At 51.6% G+C, this 20,326-nt stretch overlaps 1 protein-coding gene across 1 annotated transcript in view; it reads left to right on the top strand.

Moving 5' to 3' along the window:
• plcxd3 (phosphatidylinositol-specific phospholipase C, X domain containing 3) overlaps positions 1-20,326 on the top strand; it is a 79,333-nt gene that overhangs the window by 33,439 nt on the left and 25,568 nt on the right. The gene's annotated exons all lie outside the window — the stretch shown is intronic.

Below are 20,326 nucleotides of genomic sequence, written 5' to 3'. Positions count from 1 at the left end.
ACATATTAATCCCAAATGATGAAGGGAATGTTAAAGAGCCTCTGATGCTGCATTATTATCAGACGCCGAATATTCTCCACAGGGGAGTGAAACAGGGCAGCCGTGTGTTAACTGTCTGTTCAACCTCTATCAAGCACGCATGGCCTGATGGATCCCAGGGGGATAAGTATGACGAGAATCTGGGAATCAGTCACTCTCTCTGGTGCTTTTGTAGTAGCTTCTGAAGTGAAGCCGTTATTTTACAAAGACCTGCAGCACAGATGCCCAATTTATTCAGTTGTTGCCACAGTTCCATTCAATTTACTGCATCCCATACATTTTACCTCCTTTCTATAAAAGCAGCGTAAATCCAACCTGCCGAATTGCCGCCCATCAGCAAAGTGATGGAAGGAGCCATCAACAGAGCTAGCAAGCGGCACTTACTCAGCAATAACCTGCTCACGGACACTCAGTTTGGCTTCCGCCCAGGGTCACTCAGCTCCTGACCTCATTCCAGCCTTGGTCCAAACGTGGACAAAAGAGCTGAATGCCAGAGGTGAGGTGAGAGTGACTGCCCTCGACATCAAGGCACCATTTGACCGAGTGTGGCATCGAGGAGCCCGAGCTAAACTGGAGTTAATGGGAATCGGGGAAAACTCTCCGCTGGTTGGCACAAATGAAGATGGTTAGAACAAAGAACACAGAAAGTTTTGCAACCGAGGAGGGGGTCATTCAGCTATTTTCTGCCCCTTGAAAAAACCCCAACCAGCAGAATCTCACTTTGCAGCTCAGTCTGTATTCCTGTCGATAATGGCACTTCAACTGCATGTCCAAGTGATTTTTAATACGATGAGGGTTTCTGCCTCTCCTACCCTTTCCGGCAGTGATTTCCGGATCACCATCAAGCTCGATTTGATAAAATTCTCCTCCAATCCCTGATAACGCTTCCACAAATTACTTTGAACCGATCCGTTCCTAATTATTGACCTCGCTGCTGTGAGAAATACAATCTTCCTATCCACTCTGTAAAGGCCCAACGTCATTTTATAATCTCCATTAAACCTCACCACAGCCTCCCTGCTCTGTTCCAAACAAAACAAACCAAGACTCTCCGATCTTTCCACACAGCTATAACTCTCCAGTCCTGGCAGCATCCTCTGTAAAATCTCCTCCGTAAAATCTCCCCTGTAAAATTTCCTCTGTAAATCTCCTCTGTAAAATCTCCTCTGTAAAATCTTCTCTAAAATCTCCCCTATAGATCTCCTCTGTAAAATCTCCTCTGTAAAATCTCCTCTGTAAAATCTCCTCTGTAAAATCTCCTCTGTAAAATCTCCTCTGTAAAATCTCCTCTGTAAAATCTCCTCTAAAATCTCCCCTGTAAAATCTCCTCTGTAAAATCTCTCCTGTAAAATCTCTCCTGTAAAATCTCTCCTGTAAAATCTCTCCTGTAAAATCTCTCCTGTAAAATCTCCTCTGTAATTTCTCTCCTGTAAAATCTGCTCTGTAAAATCTGCTCTGTAAAATCTGCTCTGTAAAATCTCCTCTTAAAATCTGCTCTGTAAAATCTGCTCTGTAAAATCTCCTCCATAGTGTGACCACATCCTTCCGGTGATGAAGTGACCAGACCTGCACTCTAGTTGTGGCCTAGCTAATATTTGATATCATTCCAACATCACCTCCCTGGCTTTTATAATCTATTCCTTGGCTAATAAATGCAAGGATTCCCTATGTCTTTGTAACCACCTATCCTGCTACCTTCCGAGATCTGTGGACATTGACCCCAAGGTCTCTCGACACCTCTCAGTGTAGTTCTTGGCCTTGTTTGACCTCCCCACATGCATTAATTTACACTTAGAACCATAGATTAGCTATAGTGCAGAAGGAGGCCACTCGGCCCATTGAGTCTCCACCAACCCTCGAAAAGAGCCCTATGCCCACTCCCGCACTCTATCCCCATAACCCCACCTAATCCGCACATCTTTGGACTGTGGGAGGAAACCAGAGCACCCGGAGGAAACCCACGCAGACACGGGGAGGATGTGCAGACTCCGCACAGACATTGGCCCAAGGCCGGCATGGTAGCACAGTGGTTAGCACTGTTGCTTCACAGTGTAAGGGTCTCAGGTTTTGATTGAATAAACTGGGATTGTTCTCCCTAGAGAGACGGAGGCTGAGGGGCGACCTGATAAAAGTTTATAAAATTCTGAGGGGTATAGATAGGGTGAACAGTTGGAGGCTTTTTCCCAAGGCGGAAATGACAATTACAAGGGGGCACAAGCTCAAGGTGAGGGGGGAAAGGTTCAGTGGAGATGTGCGGGGGAAGGTTTTTATACAGAGGGTGGTGGTGGCCTGGAATGCACGGCCCAGTGAGGTGGTTGAGGCAGACACGTTAGCGACCTTTAAGACTTATCTGGATAGGCACATGGACAGATGGGGTATAGAATGATACAGGCGATTGGTTTAGATAGGACACGTGATCGTCGCAGGCTTGGAGGGCCGAAGGGCCTGTTCCTGTGCTGTATTATTCTTTGTTCTTTGTTTGTATTCTGGCTTGGGTCACTGTCTGTGCGGAGTCTGCACGTTCTCCCCGTGTCTGCGCGGGTTTCCTCCGGGTGCTCCGGTTTCCTCCCACAAGTCCCGAAAGACGTGCTTGTTCGGTAATTTGGACATTCTGAATTATCCCTCTGTGTACCCGAACAGGTGCCGGAATGTGGTGACTAGGGGCTTTTTACAGTAACTTCATTGCAGCGTTAATGTAAACTCACTTGTGACAATGATAAAGATTATTATTATTATTGAATTGACAGCAGTGCCAACCACTGTGCCGTTGTGCTGCCCCCTTTGGACTGAATGCCATTAGAACTTTACCTCCCACCTGACCAGTCCATCGATATCTTTCTGCGTCTATTCCTCACTGTCAACCTCCTGGCCAATGATCCTGAAAACTGTGGGCCTACATTTTAGCCCCGATGGGTGATAATAGACAGGGTCGGACACTGAGCTTTGCAGAACCCAACCCGCAAAATCCTTTCCAGTTACCTGACACCTATTGCCCTCTGTTTGCTGCCCCTGAGGCAAGGGTGGATTCAAGTTGGAGTGCCACCTCCCCTGGTTCTCATGGGCTTTACTTTTTGGATCAGTCTGCCCTGTGGAACCTTGTCAGTCTTGCTGAAATCCGTGTAGACAACATCAAACAAACAACCTTCATCAATCACCCTCGGTACATCTGTAAAAAATTCAAACAGTGCAGCCAGACATGACCTTCCCTGAACAACTCCCCGCTGACTGTCCTTCATTAATCCACACCTCGGAAAGATCATTAATGCTGCACCTCAAAATGTTTTAGAATAATTTGCCCACCGCCAAGGTTAGACTAAATGGCCTGTAATTACTCAATCTATATCACCCTCCCTTGAAAAACAACACTGTGGGCTGTTCTGCAGTCCACTTACACAATGCTTGTAGCTCGAGGCAATTCTAAAATGACAGCCAAACCCTCTGCTATTCTGTTCAGTTGTTTATGGGAAGAGGGCGAGACCAGCATTTATTGCCCATCCCTAATTGCCCTCGCACAAATGCCGGTGAGCTGCCTTCTTGAACCACCGCAGTCCATGTGGTGTAGGTACCACATCCGCCAGCTTAATCATTCACTGCCTCCACCACCGACGCACAGTGGCAGCCGTGTGTACCGTCTACAAGATGCACTGCAGTAACTCACCAAGGTTCCTGAGACAGCACCTTCCAAACCCACGGCCACTACCATCTAGAAGGACAAGAGCAGCAGATACCCGGGAACCCCACCACCTGGAGGTTCCCCTCCAAGTCACTCACCACCCTGACTGGGAAATATATCGGCTGTTCCTTCACTGTCGCTGGGGCAACACCCTGGAGTTCCCTCCCTGACAGCACAGTGGGTGTACCTACACCTCAGGGACTGCAGCGGTTCAAGAAGGCAGCTCACCCCCACCTTCTCAAGGGCAACTAGGGATGGGCAATAAATGCTGGGCTAGCCAGAGACACCCACATCCCGTAAATGAATTAATAAATTATTTTGAGTCAGGGTAGGGCCAGCATTGCTGCATCATCGAATAATAATTACTGTGAAAAGCCCCTAGTGGCCACACTCCGGCACCTGTTCAGGTACACAGAGAGAAAATTCAGAATGGCCAATTCACCTAACAAGGACGTCTTTCGGCACATGTGGGAGGAAACCGGAGCACCCGGAGGAAACCCACACAGACACGGGGAGAACGTGCAGACTCCGCACAGACAGTGACCCAGCGGGGAATCGAACCTGGGACCCTGGCGCTGTGAAGCAGCAGTGCTAACCACTGTGCTACCGTGCCAGAAGTCTGAGACACTGTGGGTTCCCAGTGACTGACACAGGTCACTGACAGCGCTACTGCTGCGGACTCAGCCCAGCGGCTGCTGCGAACTCAGCCCCGAGCGGCGGCTGCGGACTCAGCCCAGCGGCTGCTGCGAACTCAGCTCAGAGCGGCTGCTGTGAACTCAGCCCCGAGCGGCTGCTGTGAACTCAGCCCCGAGCGGCTGCTGCGAACTCAGCCCAGCGGCTGCTGCGAACTCAGCTCAGAGCGGCTGCTGTGAACTCAGCCCCGAGCGGCTGCTGCGGACTCAGCTCAGAGCGGCTGCTGTGAACTCAGCCCCGAGCGGCTGCTGCGGACTCAGCCCCGAGCGGCTGCTGCGGACTCAGCCCCGAGCGGCTGCTGCGGACTCAGCCCCGAGCGGCTGCTGCGGACTCAGCCCAGAGCGGCAGCTGCGAACTCAGCTCAGAGCGGCTGCTGTGAACTCAGCCCCGAGCGGCTGCTGCGGACTCAGCCCCGAGCGGCTGCTGCGGACTCAGCCCCGAGCGGCGGCTGCGGACTCAGCCCAGCGCGGCAGCTGCGGACTCAGCCCCGAGCGGCTGCTGCGGACTCAGCCCCGAGCGGCGGCTGCGGACTCAGCCCCGAGCGGCGGCTGCGGACTCAGTCCAGCGGATGCTGCGAACTCAGCTCAGAGCGGCGGCTGCGGACTCAGCCCCGAGCGGCTGCTGCAGACTCAGTCCCGAGCGGCGGCTGCGGACTCAGCCCCGAGCGGCGGCTGCGGACTCAGTCCAGCGGCTGCTGCGAACTCAGCTCAGAGCGGCGGCTGCGGACTCAGCCCCGAGCGGCTGCTGCAGACTCAGTCCCGAGCGGCTGCTGCGGACACAGCCCCGAGCGGCGGCTGCGGACTCAGCCCAGCGGCGGCTGCGGACTCAGCCCCGAGCGGCTGCTGCAGACTCAGTCCCGAGCGGCTGCTGCGGACACAGCCCCGAGCGGCGGCTGCGGACTCAGCCCAGCGGCTGCTGCGGACTCAGCCCCGAGCGGCTGCTGCGGACTCAGCCCCGAGCGGCTGCTGCAGACTCAGTCCCGAGCGGCTGCTGCAGACTCAGTCCCGAGCGGCTGCTGCAGACTCAGCCCCGAGCGGCTGCTGCAGACTCAGCCCCGAGCGGCTGCTGCGGACTCAGCCCAGCGGCTGCTGCGGACTCAGCCCAGCGGCTGCTGCGGACTCAGCCCCGAGCGGCTGCTGCAGACTCAGCCCCGAGCGGCTGCTGCGGACTCAGTCCAGCGGCTGCTGCGGACTCAGCCCCGAGCGGCGGCTGCGGACTCAGCCCCGAGCGGCTGCTGTGAACTCAGCCCCGAGCGGCTGCTGTGAACTCAGCCCCGAGCGGCTGCTGCGGACTCAGCCCCGAGCGACTACTGCGGACTCAGCCCCGAGCGGCGGCTGCGGACTCAGCCCCGAGCGGCTGCTGCGGACTCAGCCCAGCGGCTGCTGCGGACTCAGCCCAGCGGCTGCTGCGGACTCAGCCCCGAGCGGCGGTTGCGGACTCAGCCCCGGTATGCTGCTGCGGACTCAGCCCTGAGCGGCTGCTGCGGACTCAGCCCCGAGCGGCTGCTGCGGACTCAGCCCCGAGCGGCTGCTGCGGACTCAGCCCCGAGCGACTGCTGCGGACTCAGCCCCGAGCGACTGCTGTGGACTCAGCCCCGAGCGGCTGCTGCGGACTCAGCCCAGCAGCTGCTGCGGACTCAGCCCCGAGAGGCTGCTGCGGACTCAGCCCCGAGCGGCTGCTGCGGACTCAGCCCCGAGCGGCTGCTGCGGACTCAGCCCCGAGCGGCTGCTGCGGACTCAGCCCCGAGCGACTGCTGCGGACTCTGCCCCGAGCGACTGCTGTGGACTCAGCCCCGAGCGGCTGCTGCGGACTCAGCCCAGCAGCTGCTGCGGACTCAGCCCCGAGAGGCTGCTGCGGACTCAGCCCCGAGCGGCTGCTGCGGACTCAGCCCTGAGCGGCTGCTGCGGACTCAGCTCAGAGCGGCGGCTGCGGACTCAGCCCCGAGCGGCTGCTGGGAACTCAGCCCCGAGCGACTGCTGCGGACTCAGCCCCGAGCGGCTGCTGCGGACTCAGCCCAGCGGCTGCTGTGAACTCAGCCCCGAGCGGCGGCTGCGGACTCAGCCCCGAGCGGCGGCTGCGGACTCAGCCCAGCGCGGCTGCTGCGGACTCAGCCCAGAGCGGCAGCTGCGAACTCAGCCCCGAGCGGCTGCTGTGAACTCAGCCCCGAGCGGCTGCTGCGGACTCAGCCCCGAGCGGCTGCTGCGAACTCAGCCCCGAGCGGCTGCTGCGGACTCAGCCCCGAGCGGCTGCTGCGGACTCAGCCCCGAGCGGCTGCTGGGGACTCAGCCTCGAGCGGCTGCTGCAGACTCAGCCCCGAGCGGCTGCTGCGGACTCAGCCCCGAGCGGCTGCTGCGGACTCAGCCCCGAGCGGCTGCTGGGGACTCAGCCTCGAGCGGCTGCTGCAGACTCAGCCCAACGGCTGCTGCAGACTCAGTCCAGCCCGGCTGCTGCGGACTCAGCCCCGAGCGGCGGCTGCGGACTCATCCCCGAGCGGCGGCTGCGGACTCAGCCCCGAGCGGCTGCTGCGGACACAGCCCCGAGCGGCTGCTGCGGACACAGCCCCGAGCGGCTGCTGCGGACTCAGCCCCGAGCGGCTGCTGCGGACTCAGCTCAGAGCGGCTGCTGTGGACTCAGCCCCGAGCGGCTGCTGCGGACTCAGCCCCGAGCGGCTGCTGCGGACTCAGTCCAGCGCGGCCACAGTTGGGAGTGGGTCCGCAGGCAGTGGGGTATTTGGCAGGGGCTGGAGGCACTCTTTGGGGCTGGTCCGCTTGTTGCTTGCTGCCCAAAGGGGGGTCACTATTTTTCAGGCCGGACCCGCACGCAGCGGTGCCTTGTTGCATGGCGGGGCCGCTGCAGGCTGCCGTTCACGTGCGCGGCCCAGGACCCGGCAATTCTCCAGTCGTATCGGCAGCTAGAGCTGGCTGCTCGCTGCTGCCTCCCCCCTGTAATCGACCCTCCTCCAGTTAAATAGGTTTCCTCTGGAGTTTCCCCCTGTGAGTTTCCAATTGTGTCACATGATATGGTTTGGTTATGATCAGCTCACCCTCAGTGTTCCCAAACTGATTCTTGATGCACAAGTGTCCAGACCGTGGGACTGATTGGGGCAGCACGGGAGCATAGTGGTTAGCACTGTTGCTTCACAGCTCCAGGGGCTGGTTTAGCACAGGGCTAAATCACTGGCTTTGAAAGCAGGCCAGCAGCACGGTTCAATTCCCGTACCGGCCTCCCCGAACAGGCGCCGGAATGTGGCGACTAGGGGCTTTTCACAGTAACTTCATTTGAAGCCTACTTGTAACAATAAGTGATTTTCATTTTTTCATTTCAGGATCCCAGGTTCGATTCCCCGCTGGGTCACTGTCTGTGCGGAGTCTGCACGTCCTCCCCCTGTCTGCGTGGGTTTCCTCCGGGTGCTCCGGTTTCCTCCCACAGTCCAAAGACGTGCGGGTTAGGTGGATTGGCCATGATAAATTGCCCTTAGTGTCCAAAAAGGTTAGGAGGGGTTATTGGGTTACGTGGATAGGGTGGAAGTGAGGGCTTAAGTGGATCGGTGCAGACTCGATGGGCCGAATGTCCTTCTACACTGTAAATTCTATGTTCTATGATTGCAAAATCTGCGGATTAAACTGCAGAAACCCTTGCCCATCTTTACCATTCACACTCTCCCTACCCTACTATATATTTGGATAATTAATGACCATTCAAACAAAGAACAAAGAACAAAGAAATGTACAGCACAGGAACAGGCCCTTCGGCCCTCCAAGCCCGTGCTGACCATGCTGCCCGGCTAAACTACAATCTTCTACACTTCCTGGGTCCGTATCCTTCTATTCCCATCCTATTCATATATTTGTCAAGATGCCCCTTAAATGTCCCTATCGTCCCTGCTTCCACTACCTCCTCCGGTAGCGAGTTCCAGGCACCCACTACCCTCGGCGTAAAAAACTTGCCTCGTACATCTACCTAAACCTTGCCCCTCTCAACTTAAACCTATGCCCCCTAGTAATTGACCCCTCTACCCTGGGGAAAAGCCTCTGATTATCCACTCTGTCTATGCCCCTCATAATTTTGTATACCTCTATCAGGTCTCCCCTCAACCTCCTTCGTTCCAGTGAGAACAAACCGAGTTTATTCAATCGCTCCTCATAGCTAATACCCTCCATACCAGGCAACATTCTGGTAAATCTCTTCTGCACCCTCTCTAAAGCCTCCACATCCTTCTGGTAGTGTGGCGACCAGAATTGAACACTATACTCCAAGTGTGGCCGAACTAAGGTTCTATACAGCTGCAACATGACTTGCCAATTCTTATACTCAATGCCCCGGCCAATGAAGGCAAGCATGCCGTATGCCTTCTTGACTACCTTCTCCACCTGTGTTGCCCCTTTCAATGACCTGTGGACCTGTACTCCTAGATCTCTTTGACTTTCAATACTCTTGAGGGTTCTACCATTCACTGTATATTCCCTACCTGCATTAGACCTTCCAAAATGCATTACCTCACATTTGTCCGGATTAAACTCCATCTGCCATCTCTCCGCCCAAGTCTCCAGACAATCTAAATCCTGCTGTATCCTCCGACAGTCCTCATCGCTATCCGCAATTCCACCAACCTTTGTGTCGTCTGCAAACTTACTAATCAGACCAGTTAATTTTCCTCCAAATCATTTATATATACTACAAAGAGCAAAGGTCCCAGCACTGATCCCTGTGGAACACCACTGGTCACAGCCCTCCAATTAGAAAAGCATCCCTCCATTGCTACTCTATGCCTTCGATGGCCTAGCCAGTTCTGTATCCACCTTGCCAGCTCACCCCTGATCCCGTGTGACTTCACCTTTTGGACTAGTCTACCATGAGGGACCTTGTCAAAGGCCTTACTGAAGTCCATATAGACAACATCTACTGCCGTACCTGCATCAATCATCTTAGTGACCTCCTCGAAAAACTCTATCAAGTTAGTGAGACACGACCTCCTCTTCACAAAACCGTGCTGCCTCTCACTAATACGTCCATTTGCTTCCAAATGGGAGTAGATCCTGTCTCGAAGAATTCTCTCCAGTAATTTCCCTACCACTGAAGTAAGGCTCACCGGCCTGTAGTTCCCGGGATTATCCTTGCTACCCTTCTTAAACAGAGGAACAACATTGGCTATTCTCCGGTCCTCCGGGACATCCCCTGAAGACAGCGAGGATCCAAAGATTTCTGTCAAGGCCTCAGCAATTTCCTCTCCAGCCTCCTTCAGTATTCTGGGGTAGATCTCATCAGGCCCTGGGGACTTATCTACCTTAATATTTTTTAAGACACCCAACACCTCGTCTTTTTGGATCACAATGTGACCCAGGCTATCTACACCCCCTTCTCCAGACTCAACATCTACCAATTCCTTCTCTTTGGTGAATACTGAGGAATTGTATTCATTTAGTACCTCGCCCATTTCCTCTGGCTCCACACATAGATTCCCTTGCCTATCCTTCAGTGGGCCAACCCTTTCCCTGGCTACCCTCTTGCTTTTTATGTACGTGTAAAAAGCCTTGGGATTTTCCTTAACCCTATTTGCCAATGACTTTTCGTGACCCCTTCTAGCCCTCCTGACTCCTTCCTACTTTCCTTATATTCCACGCAGGCTTCGTCTGTTCCCAGCCTTTTAGCCCTGACAAATGCCTCCTTTTTCTTTTTGACGAGGCCTACAATATCACTCGTCATCCAAGGTTCCCGAAAATTGCCGTATTTATCTTTCTTCCTCACAGGAACATGCCGGTCCTGGATTCCTTTCAACTGCCACTTGAAAGCCTCCCACATGTCAGATGTTGATTTGTCCTCAAACATCCGCCCCCAATCTATGTTCTTCAGTTCCCGCCTAATATTGTTATAATTAGTCTTCCCCCAATTTAGCACATTCATCCTCGGACCACTCTTATCCTTGTCCACCAGTACTTTAAAACTTACTGAATTGTGGTCACTGTTACCGAAATGCTCCCCTACTGAAACATCTACCACCTGGCCCGGCTCATTCCCCAATACCAGGTCCAGTACCGCCCCTTCCCTAGTTGGACTGTCTACATATTGTTTTAAGAAGCCCTCCTGGATGCTCCTTACAAACTCCGCCCCGTCTAAGCCCCTGGCACTAAGTGAGTCCCAGTCAATATTGGGGAAGTTGAAGTCTCCCATCACCACAACCCTGTTGTTTTTACTCTTTTTCAAAATCTGTCTACCTATCTGCTCCTCTATCTCCCGCTGGCTGTTGGGAGGCCTGTAATATACCCCCAACATTGTGACTGCACCCTTCTTATTCCTGATCTCTACCCATATAGCCTCACTGCCCTCTGAGGTGTCCTCTCGCAGTACAGCTGTGATATTCTCCCGAACAAGTAGCGCAACTCCGCCTCCCCTTTTACATCCCCCTCTATCCCGCCTGAAACATCTAAATCCTGGAACGTTTAGCTGCCAATCCTGCCCTTCCCTCAACCAGGTCTCTGTAATGGCAACAACATCATAGTTCCAGGTACTAATCCAAGCTCTAAGTTCATCTGCCTTACCCGTAATGCTCCTTGCATTAAAACATATGCACTTCAGGCCACCAGACCCGCTGTGTTCAGCAACTTCTCCCTGTCTGCTCTGCCTCAGAGCCACACTGTCCCTATTCCCTAGTTCTCCCTCAATGCTCTCACCTTCTGACCTATTGCTCCCGTGCCCACCCCCCTGCCATACTAGTTTAAACCCTCCCGTGTGACACTAGCAAACCTCGCGGCCAGGATATTTATTCCTCTCCGGTTTAGATGCAACCCGTCCTTCTTATACAGGTCACACCTGCCCCGGAAGAGCTCCCAGTGGTCCAGATAATGGAAACCCTCCCTCCTACACCAGCTGTTTAGCCACGTGTTTATCTGCTCTATCTTCCTATTTCTAGCCTCACTGGCACGTGGCACAGGGAGTAATCCCGAGATTACAGCCCTCGAGGTCCTGTCTTTTAACTTTCTGCCTAGCTCCCTGAACTCCTGCTGCAGGACCTCATGCCCCTTCCTGCCTATGTCGTTAGTACCAATATGTACAACGACCTCTGCCTGTTTGCCCTCCCCCTTCAGGATTCCGTCTACCCTTTCGGAGACATCCTGGACCCTGGCACCAGGGAGGCAACATACCATCCTGGAGTCTCTTTCACGTCCACAGAAGCGCCTATCTTTGCAGTTCTTTTTAGAGTCTCTGTTAAGGCCATCATATCCCCAGCTGTGGCTCACTAATCATATTTACCTCACTCTGTACATTCAGAGGCGCAGGACAGTAAATCCAATTTAAGACGTATTTTATTTCTCTCACTCTGGAACCATCTATTACCGCGCTGTTTTTTACTGTGTGCTATCTGTCTCCCCTAATCCTTTGTGTATTTTGTTTCCCCTCTCTATTGTCACACCCTGGTTCCCACGTCCCTGACTAAGTTAGGTTAAACCTTCCCCAATAGCATTAGCAAATCGCTCTGTTTCGATGTGACCTTACCTGTACAGGCCCCATCTTTTTGTTCATTTTTTAAAAATTCATTTACGGGATGTGGGTCTCGCTGGTTAGCCCAGCATTTATTGCCCATCCCTAGTTGCCCTTCAGAAGGTGGGGGTGAGCTGCCGTCTTGAACCGCTGCAGTCCCTGAGGTGTAGGTGCACCCACTGTGCTGTTAGGGAGGGAGTTCCAGGATGTTGCCCCAGCGACAGTGAAGGAACGGTGATATATTTCCCAGTCCGGGTGGTGAGTGACTTGGAGGGGAACCTCCAGGTGGTGGGGTTCCCAGGTATCTGCTGCTCTTGTCCTTCTAGATGGTAGTGGTCGTGGGTTTGGAAGGTGCTGTCTAATGAGCCTTGGTGAGTTACTGCAGTGCACCTTGTAAATGGTACACACGGCTGCCACTGTGCGTCGGTGGTGGAGGGAGTGAATGTTTGTGGAAGGAGGAGCAATGAAGCGGGGCTGCTTTGTCCTGGATGGTGTCGAGCTTCTTGAGTGTTGTTGGAGCTGCACTCATCCAGGCAAGTGGAGAGTATTCCATCACACTCCTGACTTGTGCCTTGTAGATGGTGGACAGGCTTTGTGGGGTCAGGAGGTGAGTTATCCGCTGTAGGATTCCTAGCCCCTGACCTGCCCAGGTAGCCACAGTATTAATGTGGCTGGGTCCGGTTCAGTTTCTGATCAATGGTAACCCCCAGGGTGTTGATTGTGGGGGAATCAGCGATGGTGATGCCATTGAATGTCAAGGGGCGGTGTTTGGATCCTCTCTGATCGGAGATGGTCCTGGTGATTGTCTGTGGTGTGAATGTAACTTGTCACTTGTCAACCCAAGCCTGGATATTGTCCAGGTCTTGCTGCATCGACTACTTCTCCCCCAGAGCCCCGTGTTCCACCATTCCAACGTCCATCCTTTCCTCATAAGACAACCTATCCAATCCTGGTATTAGTCTAGTAAACCTCTGAGCTGTTTCTAAAACATTTACATCTTTCCATAAGTAAGAAGACCAATTCTCTACATCATATCCCAGATGTGATCTCACCAATGCCCAGTATAATTGAAGCATTACCTCCCTGCTTTTATATTTATTTCCATTCGCAAAAATTATAACATTAACTTTCCTAATTTACTTTCCGTGGGCAGCACGGCAGCACAGTGGTTAGCACTATGCCTTCACTGCGCCGTTTTGAATACCTCGATCAAATCCCATCCCAAATATCTCTTTAAGAATAATTCCAACTTCTCCAATCTATCTTTGTAACTAAAATCCCTAATAACGTTCTTATAAATCTTTTCTGTATCCTCTGTAAAGGAAATTCGGCATGTCCACATTGACTCTTACCAACTTTTACAGATGCACCATAGAAAGCATCCTATCGGGCTGCATCACAGCCTGGTATGGCAACTGCTCGGCCCAGGACCGCAAGAAACTTCAGAGAGTCGTGAACACTGCCCAGTCCATCACACGAACCTGCCTCCCATCCATTGACTCCATCTACACCTCCCGCTGCCTGGGGAAAGCGGGCAGTATAATCAAAGACCCCTCCCACCCGGCTTATTCACTCTTCCAACTTCTTCCATCGGGCAGGAGATACAGAAGTCTGAGAACACGCACGAACAGACTCAAAAACAGCTTCTTCCCCACTGTCACCAGACTCCTAAACGTCCCTCTTATGGACTGAACTGATCTCTCCACACATCTTCTCTACTGAGTCGCACTACACTCCGTATTCTTCACCCGATGCCTGTGTCTATGTATTTACATTGTGTATTTATTGTGTATTTACATTGTGTGTTTATCGTATGTCCTATGTTTTTTCATGTATGAAACAATCTGGACTGTACGCTGAACAATTCTTTTCACTGTACCTCGGTACACGTGACAATAAATCCAAGTCTAAATATGAATCCTTCACAAAGTTCCAAAGGCATGGGCTGGATTCTCCGTTTCAACGGCTAAGGTCCAGATTAAACAGAGAATTTGCCTGTGTTTTACGTCAAAATCAGCACCGAACCCCCACCGATTCCGGGACCGGTGAGGGGCTAGCAACAGCGGTGGGTGAAATTCCCGACTCCCCCGCCGAAAATGGCCGGCCCTTGGTCGCGCAGGCGCACGGTGACGACCTGCAGCCGTTGCGCGGTCCAACATGGCGCTGGCCTTGTGCGGACCCGACCCGGCAAATGCGTCGGAAAAGATTCTCTGCCCAATCGCTGATTACGGTATCGGCGGGGTGGGGGTGGGGGGGGGTGCGATAGAGAATACCACCCATGGTGCCTGGAATTCAGGGCAATACTCCACCTCAGGACAAATTAGCGTTTCATAAAAGTTTGCAATAATTTCCTTGTTCTTGCTCTATGTGCCTGTTTCCTTTACTGAAAGCCCTCTCACCTGACCTGTCACCTTCAATTATCTGTGCACATCTGCACTGTTAGGAAGAATGCACAACTTTAAGCTGAGTTTATTGAGTGTGTTAGAATGAGGTTCTAGTTTCATTTCGAGTTTTATATTTGAGTTTGGTGCCAGGAAGGCTGGTGGTGCACATTAATTTTTAATGAGGTTTTAAAACCCTTGAAGTGAGGAGATGGGTTGCAAACAGGTTTGCGGTTTAGTAAATTTGGAAAAAAAAACACAGTGGAAAAAACTGTGCTGTTGCCTGGAGACAGGGGCCTGGGGAGATGCAGAGACACAGGGAAAGACAAGGGGTCAGTCGAGTCAGTGGGTGTATGCCAGAGAGGGGAGGCAGACATTCCAAACTCTCCAGGAAGTTATTCTCTAAGACACTGGGGAACTGAGTTTAGGGATCATGTGTGTTTGCTCTGAAACTGGTTTAGCTCTGAAACTGAAACTCTGGTTTAGATTGCGGTTTTTGGGTGTGTCGGGAGAGATACCATAGAACATAGAACATTACAGCGCAGTACAGGCCCTTCGGCCCTCGATGTTGCGCCGACCTGTGAAACCACTCTAAAGCCCATCTACACTATTGCCTTATCGTCCATATGTCTATCCAATGGCCATTTGAATGTCCTTAGTGTTGGCGAGTCCACTACTGTTGCAGGCAGGGCATTCCACGCCCTTACTACTCTGAGTAAAGAACCTACCTCTGACATCTGTCCGATATCTATCTCCCCTCAATTTAAAGCTATGTCCCCTCGTGCTAGACATCACCATCCGAGGAAAAAGGCTCTCAATGTCCACCCTATCCAATCCTCTGATCATCTTGTGTGCCTCAATTAAGTCACCTCTTAATCTTCTTCTCTCTAACGAAAATAGCCTCAAGTCCCTCAGCCTTCCCTCATAAGATCTTCCCTCCATACCAGGCAACATTCTGGTAAATCTCCTCTGCACCCTTTCCAATGCTTCCACATTCTTCCTATAATGCGGCGACCAGAATTGCACGCAATACTCCAAATGCGGCCGCACCAGAGTTTTGTGCAGCTGCAACATGACCTCATGGCTCCAAAACTCAATCCCTCTACCAATAAAAGCTAACACACCGTACGCCTTCTTACCAACCCTCTCAATCTGGGTGGTAACTTTCAGGGATCTATGTACATGGACACCGAGATCTCTCTGCTCATCCACACTGCCAAGAATCTTACCATTAGCCCAGTACTCTGTCTTCCTGTTATTCCTTCCAAAATGAATCACCTCAGACTTTTCTGCATTAAACTCCATTTGCCACCTCTCAGCCCAGCGCTGCAGCTTATCTATGTCCCTCTGTAACTTGTAACATCCTTCCGCACTGTCCACAACTCCACCGACTTTAGTGTCATCTGCAAATTTACTCACCCATCCTTCTACGCCATCCTCCAGGTCATTTATAAAAATGACAAACAGCAGTGGCCCCAAAACAGATCCACGAGTACACCACTAGTAACTGGACTCCAGTCTGAACATTTCCCATCAACCTCCACCCTTTGTCTTCTTCCAGCTAGCCAATTTCTGATCCAAACTGCTAAATCACCCTGAATCCCATGCCTCCGTATTTTCTGCAGTAGCCTACCGTGGGGAACCTTATCAAACGTTTACTGAAATCCATATACACCACATCAACTGCTTTACCCTCATCCACCTGTTTGGTCACCTTCTCAAAGAACTCAATAAGGTTTGTGAGGCACGACCTACCCTTCACAAAACCGTGTTGACTATCTCTAATCATATTATTCCTTTCCAGATGATTATACATCCTATCTCTTCTGAACCTTTCCAAGACTTTGCCCACAACAGAAGTAAGGCTCACTGGTCTATAGTTACTGGGGTTGTCTCTACTCCCCTTCTTGAACAAGGGGACAACATTTGCTATCCTCCAGTCTTCTGGCACTATTCCTGTAGACAAAGATGACTTAAAGATCAAAGCCAAATATCCTCCCGAGCTTCCCAGAGAATCCTAGGATAAATCCCATCCGGCCCAGGGGACTTATCTATTTTCACACTTTCCAGAATTGCTAACACCTCCTCCTTATGAACCTCAAGCCCTTCTAGTCTAGTGGCCTGAATCTCCGTATTCTTCTCGACAACATTGTATTTTTCCTGTGTGATTACTGATGAAAAATATTCATTTAGCACCTCTCCTAACTCCTAGGACTCCACGCACAACTTCCTACTACTGACCTTGACTGGCCCTACTCTTACCCTAGTCATTCTTTTATTCCTGACATATCTATAGAAAGCTTTAGGGTTATCCTTGATCCTACCTGCCAAAGACTTCTCATGTCCCCTCCTGGCTCTTCTTAGCTCTCTCTTTAGGTCCTTCCTAGCTAACTTGTAACTCTCGAACGCCACAACTGACCCTTCATGTCTCATCTTTACATAAGCCTCCTTCTTCCTCTTGACAAGTGTTTTGACTGCTTTAGTAAACCACGGTTCCCTTGCTCGACCACTTCCTCCCTGCCTGACAGAGTCATACTTATCAAGGACACGCAGTAGCTGTTCCTTGAACAAGCTCCACATTTCCATTGTGCCCATCCCCTGCAGTTTTCCTCTCCATCCGATGCATCCTAAGTCTTGCCTCATCGCATCATAATTGCCTTTCCCCCAGATATAACTCTTGCCCTGCGGTATATACCTATCCCTTTCCATCACTAAAGTAAACGTAATCGAATTGTGGTCACTATCACCAAAGTGCTCACCTACCTCCAAATTTAACACCTGTCCTGGTTCATTACCCAGTACCAAATCCAATATGGCCTCGCCTCTCATTGGCCTATCTACATACTGTGTCAGGAAACCCTCCTGCACACATTGGACAAAAACTGACCCATCTAAAGTACTCGAACTATAGCATTTCAATCAATATTTGGAAAGTTAAAGTCCCCCATACGAACTACCCTGTTGCTTTCGCTCCTATCCAGAATCATCTTTGCAATCCTTTCCTCTACATCTCTGGAAATTTTCGGAGGCCTATACAAAACCCCTAACAGGGTGACCTCTCCTTTCCTGTTTCTAACCTCAGCCCATACTACCTCAGTAGACGAGTCCTCATCAAACGTCCTTTCTGCCACCGTAATACTGTCCTTGACTAACAATGCCACCCCTCCCCCTCTTTTACCACCTTCCCTGAGCTTACTGAAATATCTAAACCCCGGCACCTGCAACAACCTTTCCTGTCCCTGCTCTATCCATGTCTCCGAAATGGCCACAACATCGAAGTCCCAGGTACCAACCCATGCCGCAAGTTCACCCACCTTATTCCGGATGCTCCTGGCATTGAAGAAGACACACTTTAAACCACCTTCCTGCCTGCCGGTACACTCCTGCAACTTTGAAACCTTACTCATGACCTCACTACTCTCAACCTCCTGTATACTGGAGCTACAATTCAGGTTCCCAATCCCCTGCTGAACTAGTTTAAACCCTCCCGAAGAGCATTAGCAAATTTCCCCCCCCCCCCCCCCCCAGGATATTGGTACCCCTCTGGTCCAGTGTAGACCATCCCATTTGTAGAGGTCCCACCGACCCCAGAATGAGCCCCAATTATCCAGAAATCTGAAAACCCTCCCTCCTGCACCATCCCTGTCGCCACGTGTTCAACTCCCCTCTCTCTCTTTTCCTCGTCTCGCTCGCACGTGGCACGGGTAACAACCCAGAGATAATAACTCTGTTTGTCCTAGATCTAAGTTTCCACCCTAGCTCCCTGAATTCCTGCCTTCCATCCCTATCCCTTTTCCTACCTATGTCGTTGGTACCTATGTGGACTACGACTTGGGGCTGCTCCCCCTCCCCCTTAAGGATCCCGAAAATACGATCCGAGTCTCTCTCGTTCCCACAGAATCTCCTATCTAACCCCCTAACTATGGAGTCTCCAATGACTAATGCTCTACTCCTCTCCCCCCTTCCCTTCTGAGCAACAGGGATAGACTCTGTGCCAGAGACCTGTACCCCTTGGCTTACCCCTGGTAAGTCCCCTCCCCACAACAGTATCCAAAGCGGTATACTTGTTACTAAGGGGAACGACCACAGGGGATCCCTGTACTGACTGCTTCCTCCCAGCCCCTCTCACCGTCACCCATCTATCTTTATTCTTCGGAGTAACGACATCCCTGAAGCTTCTTTCTATGACCACCTCTGCCTCCCGAATGATCCGAAGTTCATCCAGCTCCAGCTCCAGTTCCCTAACGCGGTTTCTGAGGAGCTGGAGATGGGTGCACTTCCCACAGATGAAATCAGCAGGGACACTGACGGCGTCCCTCACCTCAAACATTCTGCAGGAGGAACATGGCACTACCTTCCCTGCCAGCCCCCCTGGATAAAAAGAAAAGAAAAAGAAAGAAAGAGCTTACCTGTTCGTCAGCTGGGGAAGAGCATCTGGCGACCTCTCCGCCAGGAGGAAAACGGTTTGCAAGCAGCCAAAAGGCAGCCTTGGTGTTGAGATTGTGGTAAATATTCACTGGGGTTTTGTGTCTGTCAGGATTTTACCTGAGGCTGGTTTAGCATACTGGGCCAAATAGCTGGCTTGTAATGCAGAACAAGGCAGCAGCGCGGGTTCAATTCCCAGACCGGCCTCCCCGAACAGGCGCCGGAATGTGGCGACTAGGGGCTTTTCACAGTAACTTCATTGAAGCCTACTTGTGCCAATCAGCAATTATTATTATTACTGTGATAAAAGGAACCGCGTAAGTCAGAATCATTTTCTGGTGTTTGAAACCTTTCCAACATTTTTATCTCGTCCAATATAGTTCATTTTTCCTGTTTGATAAATGTTTTGTTCTTTGTGTTAAAAGTACTCTGGCTGACCCTCGTGAATGTGTTCAGTCACTGAGCTCCACAGTTTCAAGAACAATTAAAGTTAGATTCTATAAGCCAGGTTTCACTCGTCTGGTGTTAACATCAACTGGAATTGTACCAACACCCAGGCCCCAGCTCCAGGCCCCAGTTACTTTACAACTCTTCCTAATAGTGCAGATTATTTTATAATGGAGTTCCTCATTCTTACTACCAAAATTTATCACCTCACAGTCTTAAATTTCATCCACCGTTCGTTACCCATTCCACCATCCTGTCTATATCCTCCTGAGTTCAATCACTATCCTCCTCACAGCATTTCCAAAGGTTACATTTGCAAATGGAAGCTATGTCCTGCAGACTCACGTCCAGGTCATTCCCCTGCATTTAGGCCCTGATGCAAATCTGTGCGTAACCTGTCTGTAAACATTCTGTTCACCCCTACTCTCTGACACGCAGCCAACGCCACATTCATGTTTCAAATTTGGAGGAAGCCCGTTACATGGCATTTGTTTAAATGCCTTTTGGAAGTCTACCTGCACCACATCGTCCACATTTGGGCAGCACGGTAGCATTGTGGATAGCACAATTGCTTCACAGCTCCAGGGTCCCAGGTTCGATTCCGGCTTGGGTCACTGTCTGTGCGGAGTCTGCACGTCCTCCCCGTGTCTGCGTGGGTTTCCTCCGGGTGCTCCGGTTTCCTCCCACAGTCCAAAGATGTGCGGGTTAGGTGAATTGGCCAATGATAAATTGCCCTGAATGTCCAAATTGCCCTTGGTGTTGGGTGGAGGTGTTGAGTTTGGGTAGGGTGCTCTTTCCAAGAGCCGGTGCAGACTCAAAGGGCCGAATGGCCTCCTTCTGCACTGTAAATTCAATGATAATCTATGATTAATCTAGGACAAAGGTTCGGCACAACATCGTGGGCCGAAGGGCCTGTTCTGTGCTGTATTTTCTATGTTCTATGTTCTATATTACCCTCATCAACCCTCGGTCACCGTATCAAATTTGCCTTCAACAAACCTGTGCTGACTTTCCTTAGCCCCAAGCCGGGAATTGAACCTGGGCAGCTGGCGCTGTGAAGCAACAGTGCTAACCACTTGCTACCGTGCCGCACCAGATTGGTGGAGACAGCTTCACACAGTGAGTGGATCTGGAATGTTCTGTCTGAGAGTGTGGTGGAGTTGGGGATCAATCAGAACTTTCAAAAGGCAGG

The sequence above is a fragment of the Scyliorhinus torazame genome, chromosome 9 (assembly GCF_047496885.1).
Source record: "Scyliorhinus torazame isolate Kashiwa2021f chromosome 9, sScyTor2.1, whole genome shotgun sequence".
Taxonomy (NCBI): Eukaryota; Metazoa; Chordata; class Chondrichthyes; order Carcharhiniformes; family Scyliorhinidae; genus Scyliorhinus; species Scyliorhinus torazame.
Note: the sequence above shows the minus strand (reverse complement) of the source record. Positions and strands in the feature narration are given on the sequence as shown.